Genomic DNA, 7,897 nt, shown 5'->3' on the forward strand with positions numbered 1-7,897 from the left:
TCTCTGGAAGGGTCTCTGGAGGTCCCTGGGGGGCATCTCGTGATCTCTGGGCGGTCTATGGGGGTCCCTGGGGGGTCCCTGAGGGTCTCTGGGGGTCTCTGTGAGTCTCTGGGGGTGTCTGAGGGTCCCTGGGGGGTCTCTGGGGGTGTCTGGGGATTTCTGGGGGGTCCGAGGGGATCCCCAGGGGAGTTCTTTGGGGGTCCCTGGGGGGTCTCTGGTGGATCTTTGAGGGGTTCCTGTGGGTCCCTGGGGGATCTCTGAGAGTCTCTGGGGGTCTCTGTGAGTCTCTGGGGGGGTCTGAGCGTCCCTGGGGGGTCTCTGGGAGTCTCTGGGGATGTCTAGGGGTTTCTGGGGGGTCCCAGGAGATCCCCAGGGGAGTTCTTTGGGGGTCACAGGGGGGGTCTCTGGGGATCTGTGGGGGTCCCTATGGGGTCCTTGGGGGTCCCTGTGGGGTCTCTGGGGGTCTCTGGAGGGTCCCTGGGGGTCTCTGGGGGCATCTGAGGGGCCCTGGCGGGTGTCTGGGGGTCCCTGGAGGTCTCTGAGAGTCTCTGGGGGGTCCCTGCGGGTCTCTGGGGGTGTCTGGGGGTCCCTGGAGGGGTCTGGGGGTCTCTGGGGATCTCTGGGGGTCTCTGGGGGCATCTGAGGGTTCCTGGCGGGTGTCTGGGAGCCTCTGGGGGTCCCTCAGGGCATCTGAGGGTTCCTGGCGGGTGTCTGGGAGTCTCTGGGGGTCCCTCAGGGGTCTCTGCGGGTCCCTGAGGGGTCTCCGGGAGTTTCTGGGGGCCCCTGGGAGTCTCTGCGGGTGTCTGGGGGTCTGTGGGGGTCCTTGGGCGGTCCCTGGTGATCTATGGAGGGTCTCTGGGGGTCCCTGGGGGATTTCGGTGGGTGTCTGGGAGTCCCTGGAGGTCTCTGAGAATCTCTGGGGGGTCTCTGGTGGTCCCTGGGGGGTCTCTGGGGCTTTCTGGTGGTCCCTGGGGGGTCCGTGGGGGTCTCTTGGAGTCTCTGGAGGTCCCTGGGGGGGGTCTCTGAGGGTTTCTGGGAGTCTCTGGGGTGTCTGGGAGTCTCTGGGGGTTCCTGAGGGGTCTCTGCGGGTCCCTGAGGGATCTCTGGGAGTTTCTGGGGGCCCCTGGGAGTCTCTGGGGGTCTGCGGGGGTCCTTGGGCGGTCCCTGGTGATCTATGGGGAGTCTCTGGGGGGTCCCTGGGGAGTCCCAGTGGGCTCTCTGGGGGTCCTTGGGGGGTCTCTGAGAGTCTCTGGGGGTCTCTGGGGGTCCCTGAGGGGGCCCTAGGGGTCCGTGGGGGCGTCTGGGAGTCCCTTGGGGGTGTCGGGGGGGTGTAGGGGGGTCCCTGGGGTGTCTGGGGGTCTCTGACAGTCTCTGGGGGGTTTCTGGGGGAAACTGGGGGTTCTCTGGGAGATCTCTGTAGCTTCCTGGGGGACCCTGGGGGTCCCTGGGAGTGTCTGGGAATCTCTGGGCTCTCTGGGGGTCCCTGGGGGGTCCCTGGGTGGGTCTCTGGGGGTCTCTGGGGTCCCCAAGGAGGTTGTCCATGGGGCGACACCTCGGGCGCCGAGGCTCCCCAAGGGCGTGCTGGCCGAGGGGCGACACCTGGGGCGCCGGGGTTCCCCAAGGGGGTGTTGCCGAGGGGCGACACCTCGGGCGCTGGGGCTCCTCGAAGGGGGGGTTCCCGAGGGACGACATTTCGGGCACCCGGGGTCCCCAAGGGAGGTTCCCGAGGGCCGACATTGCTGGGCTGTGGGCAATGGGGGTCCCTGAGTTCCCCAGGCACCCCCTGACCACTCTTACCTCCCCTTACCTCCCTGTGACTCCTCTGAGACCCACAATCCACTGTGAGACCCCCCTCATTTCTCTCTGACTTCTCCTGGATCGCTTTGGACCCTCCTGAACTCCCCTGGACCCCCCTGAATCCCCCTTGGACTTTCCTCAACTCTCTTGGACCACCTTGCACCCCCCCCCAGCCCCCCTTGACACTCTCAAAAACCTTGGACCCTCTTGAATCACACTTGGACTCCCCTGGACCCCTCCAAACCCCCTGAAGCCCCCTGGACCCCTCTCAAACCTGCCTGGGACCCCTTGGACCCTCCTTAGACCCTTCTGGACCCCTTCGAACCTTTCTGGACACCTCTGAGACTCCCCTGGACACTCCTGGACCCCCCCCAAAACCCCCTGGACCCTCCGAATCTCTCCTGGACCCCCTTGGACCCCTCTGAAACCGCCTTCCACTCCCTTAAAACCCCCTGGACCCTCCTGAACATTCCTGGACCACCCTGAATCCTCCTAGGGCCCCCATGGACCACCCCCTCACACCCCCAGGGAAAACCCCTGGACCCTCCTGGACCAACTTGAACTCTCCTGGACCCCTCAAAACGCTTTGGACCCCTCTGGACACCCCTGGGCCCTCTCGGACTTCCCTGGACGTCCCATGTCCCCTGCATGTCCCCCCATAGCCTTCCCATGTCCCCAATGTTCCCCCCATGTTTCCTCCATGTCCCCTGCGTCCCCCATGTCCACCCCATCTCCCTCATGTCCTCCCCATGTCCCCTCGATGTACCCCCATGTCCCCCTGATGTCTTCCCATGTCCCCCTGATGTCCCCCCATGTCCTCCCCGTGTCCCCCCCCGTGTCCTCCCCTTGTCCCCCCATGTCCCCCCAATGTATGTCACTCCATGGCCTCCCAAGACACGCAGCTGCCAGCACAGGACACACACAAATCCCTCCGAAATTCTGGAACACGACATTCCTCTGCAGGGCTGAAAACAAGACGGGGAGGCTTTTTTCCTTTCCGTAGGTGGACTAATGCCCCCAAAACCAGGGAGCTGGGACAGTGGCTGCTCCCTGCACTCTGCTGCACTTTCCACAGCTCCTTCGTTGACTTCCTGGTGGATTTGTGCATCCTCTGAAGGTGGCACTTCTCTGCAAAGCAACTCAGCAAATCCCTTCAGTTTGATTTGTTTCCAGATTTTTCTCCCTAGCACCACAGAGCTCAAAAAGGAAATCAGAAAACCAAGAAAAAAACCCAAAGAACAAAAAATCGCACCGTGCCAACCCCCAGCTCCTCCCACAAAGCTCAAGGGGTCCCATGTGTGTCCCCGCCACCTCCAGCTGGCCACCAGGCCCCCAGAGCTGAGGGAAATCTGAGCAGATACTGAGAAACCTCCTTTGCTGAGCACACTCATCACTGCAGTCCTTCAGGCTTTGCAAGAGTCTGTAGGGATCAGACCCCAATTCCAATCCCTGACTACCTTTCTAACAGGTTTTGTTAGACACACACTGGGTGGTCACTCCAAGAACAGCACACAGAGACTGCACAAGGCATTACAGGATTGCCACGAAGAACAGAAGTACCTTTTCTTTCGCATGGTTTTTCCTCTGCAATAACTACCGACCGGTCTGGTTCCTACTGGACATTTCCCTTGAGGGTTCAGGGCCCTCTGGTGAGGTGGGGTTGTTTAGGGCTGATCCTCACAGGCCCAGACCAAACCCAGCCACCCCATCACTGCTGCACCTGGGAGCAGATGGAAATCTCAATACAGCATATAAATGCTCCCCTTCCCTACTACTCAGTCTTTCCTTGCAGATGCAAGGAGCAGATTTACTCCATCCTTTGCAGGGACTTGCTTAACTCCGGGCACTGTCCCTGTCCCAGGGAAGCTGCACTAGGACTGTGGGTCTGGGTCCTTTCCAGGCACAATGCAGCTGCTCATATTAACAGCATCAGCAATGCCCTCATTTTTTAGCAGCTCAAACTGCCGAGATACAATCCCAAGAAAAGCAATTCTTTTCCAGATTGTCACTGCATTCAGGCTGGTGCTCAGCATGCACAGAACCTGCAGCACAGACACAGCAGAGGGCTCAGGGACACTCAGCATGCACAGACAGAGCAGCACAGACACAGCAGAGGGCTCAGGGACACTCAGCAGGCACAGACAGAGCAGCACAGACACAGCAGAGGGCTCAGGGACACTCAGGATCCACAGAACCTGCAGCACAGACACAGCAGAGGGCTCAGGGACACTCAGCAGGCACAGAACCTGCAGCACAGACACAGCAGAGGGCTCAGGGACACTCAGCAGGCAGAGACAGAGCAGCACAGACACAGCAGAGGGCTCAGGGACACTCAGGAGGCACAGACAGAGCAGCACAGACACAGCAGAGGGCTCAGGGACACTCAGCAGGCACAGAACCTGCAGCACAGACAGAGCAGGGGGCTCAGGGACACTCAGCAGGCACAGACAGAGCAGCACAGACACAGCAGAGGGCTCAGGGACACTCAGCTGCTCATCCAAACACTCACAGCTCCGCCCACAGGCTCTATGTTCCCAGAGGGAAAAACGACTGGACGGGACACACCTCGGACATCACAGTTCCTCTCATTCCTGGTGCCCTGCAGAGTCACAGGAAGTACAGTCCCTCTCAGACCCTTCACCCCTGAACACGAGGACACCTGCACTTTACACTGGATCCCAGGGACCTGCACAAGTGTGTTCAAGTGAGCACAAGTCGATGGCTCCCTCTGACACATCCAGCCCTCCCTTCCCTCTGAGAAGTCCCAAAGACTCCCACTCCACCCCTGCGTCTGTGCCCTGTGCAGCACCCGCACCGAGCTCAGCTCTCCCCTGGCCCTAGGACATTTCTGCACGTCACCTGTTACTGATTACAGAGCACAGGATAAGGCAAGAACAAATTTGGCAGCACTTAACACCTGGAGTTTTCTTTCTCCACAAATTGCTGCTGTTCCTCCTGGCTCTGGAGGTTCCTGCACGAGCCCTTGTCCCAGCCCTGCCACACACACACAAGAAGCAACAGGCACACAGGCGCTGCTTTCACAATTCCTGACCCAAACCCTTGCCTTTCCTGCCCAAAGCTGAGGGAAATCTGACAGAGTATTAACAAATCAGCTTTGCTGACAGCAGTCAGCGCTCCACTCCTTCGGACGTTGCAAAACTTTGTAGGGAACAGACCCAAATTCTAAAGCGCAGTCTAACTCTCTAACAGATTTTGTTAGAGAGAGAGTGAGCCGTGACTCATAGAACAGGAAAAAAAGACTGCACAAGGAATAACAGAAGGTTTCTCAGAAGAACTCAAGTTCCTCTTTCCCTCATCATGCCGGGACTGCAGGACCCAGCATTTAAAAGACCCTAGCATTTAAAAGACAATACAATTGTTACTGATTCTTAAACCTCTGCAACGTGGTTATTTCCCAGAGAACTGAACCAGCACTAAGCTACTCCCACATCCCTGCAGTGCTTTGGGGAGTAGCAAGATGATGTCCCACTTGTGCTTGGAAAAATTCAAGAGAAGGAAAAGTCAGTTCCCTTCTCTCTCTCTGATCCATAAACAAAGCAGTCCTGTAGGACAACGCAGGCTATTCACAGGAGGCCTGATTTAACAGGGATAACAATGGAAACAAACAAAGCCCCCCAAAACAGGAAGGTAAAATCATGCTGCTTTTCTAACAGGAGCACAAAAAACTCATTCAAGCCTGAAAGGAAATTACAAACCACAAGAAAAAGAACCAAAAGAAACGCTCTGCCTTGATACAACTCTCTGATCGTTCCAAAGGAAATTCTCCACAGATCATAAGCAATTACCAATCATTTCGCCTCTGTAAATAAATAAGGACTTGGGTTTCTGTTCAGGTGCTGGACGTGTCCATTGAGGGTTCAGGGGTACCGTGGGGTAGTTTAGGGCTGATCCTGCTGAGAGAATGCAGTCTGATAGCCTGGAGTATCCTCTCTGTCAGTGAAGTGCTCCTTGTCAGGGGTTGTGTCATGCCATCCTCAGGCAGCTCAAACAAGCCAAGGAGGGAGGGCCTGCAGCAAAGGAATCCTGGGGGGAGAGGGGAGAGGAACAGTGAACAGGTGAGGACAGCCTGTGCTTCACAAGAATGCTCAGATTACCTGGAACCCCTTTGCAGGGACTTGCTTAACTCCTGGCACTGTCCCTGTCCCAGGGAAGCTGCACTAGTGTCCTGGGTTGAGCTGGCAAAACGCCAACTGTCCAGGACAGAGTGAAGAGGGTTCCTCCTCCCCCCAACCAGCCAAGGGGAAAAAAGAAGAGAGAGAGAAAAGGAAAAACCTCAAAAGCAGGTTTATGCTGGAACTAACTACATGTATTTACACAGAAAAGAGAAAATTAAGAGGAAACTACAATATAACACACACTTACACAAGTTATGTATAACAAGAAATAATTTCCCACTTCCCAGTAAACACAAATTCTACCATTTCAACTACAAATCATTCTAGAGAAGTCAATTCTTCAGAGACAGACTTAAGCAGAGAGAAAAGCTAAGAACAAACACTTTACTTCCCTAAGATAACATGATGGTAAGCTGGTACTCCGGGCTTGGGCCTCCCCATCCCTCCTGGGACAGCAGAGTGTCTTGCTGGGACCACAGCTGTGAAGCAACTGCCTAAGCCACTCCCACACACCAGCTCTTACCCCTTTTGAGATGATGCAATATGGTATGGAATACAATATTATTGGCCAGAAGAAGTCAGCTGTTAGCTAGCTCAGTCCAGCTCAAGTCAGCTGACAATTCCCAGGCCTAGCTGAACTTTTAAAAACTAAATTTAGGCCCATCTGGCCAAACCCATAACAACTAGGACTGTGGGTCTGGGTCCTCTCCAGGCACAATGCAGCTACTGATAATAACAGCATCAGCAATGCACTCATTTTTTTATCAGCTCAAATTGCCATGATAGAAACCCAAGAAAAGCAATCCTTTTCCAGATTGTAACTCCAGAGGGCTCAGGGACACTCAGCAGGCACAGACAGAGCAGCACAGACACAGCAGAGGGCTCAGGGACACTCAGCATCCACAGAACCTGCAGCACAGACACAGCAGAGGGCTCAGGGACACTCAGCATCCACAGAACCCGCAGCACAGACACAGCAGAGGGCTCAGGGACACTCAGCAGGCACAGAACCTGCAGCACAGACACAGCAGAGGGCTCAGGGACACTCAGCATGCACAGAACCTGCAGCACAGACACAGCAGAGGGCTCAGGGACACTCAGCATCCACAGAACCTGCAGCACAGACACAGCAGGGGGCTCAGGGACACTCAGCATGCACAGAACCTGCAGCACAGACACAGCAGAGGGCTCAGGGACACTCAGCATCCACAGAACCTGCAGCACAGACACAGCAGAGGGCTCAGGGACACTCAGCAGGCACAGAACCTGCAGCACAGACACAGCAGAGGGCTCAGGGACACTCAGCATGCACAGAACCTGCAGCACAGACACAGCAGAGGGCTCAGGGACACTCAGCATCCACAGAACCTGCAGCACAGACACAGCAGAGGGCTCAGGGACACTCAGCAGGCACAGACAGAGCAGCACAGACACAGCAGAGGGCTCAGGGACACTCAGCATCCACAGAACCTGCAGCACAGACACAGCAGAGGGCTCAGGGACACTCAGCATGCACAGAACCTGCAGCACAGACACAGCAGAGGGCTCAGGGACACTCAGCCACTGCCATGGCTCTTCATGCACAGGGCACAAGCTCAGACACTCTCAGAGCAGCAGCTATTGAGGGTGAAACAGCTCATCTCTCAGACAATCTTTTCTTACCCAAATCTTGAACAAAACAAACATTATATGGGGTAAGAGTTAACTGTGCACTCAAAATGTCTAATTTTATATGAGCTGCCTGAATCTCCCAAGTCCATGCAACTGAACAGGAGACAACCATTACTTATAGCCCATCAAGTGGATAAATCTTCATCTTTAAAATAGCATATATTTGAGCTGATTGCTAAACTAAGTGCTGTGAAAAATAAGGCCTTTCTGAGGTTACCAGGAAAACCTTACAAAAGCCAAGTTCCAATGAACAAGAAGACACAGCAAGATCTTGCCTTCTGCCTACAACACAC

The sequence above is a fragment of the Pithys albifrons genome, chromosome 8, assembly GCF_047495875.1.
Source record: "Pithys albifrons albifrons isolate INPA30051 chromosome 8, PitAlb_v1, whole genome shotgun sequence".
Lineage (NCBI taxonomy): Eukaryota > Metazoa > Chordata > Aves > Passeriformes > Thamnophilidae > Pithys > Pithys albifrons.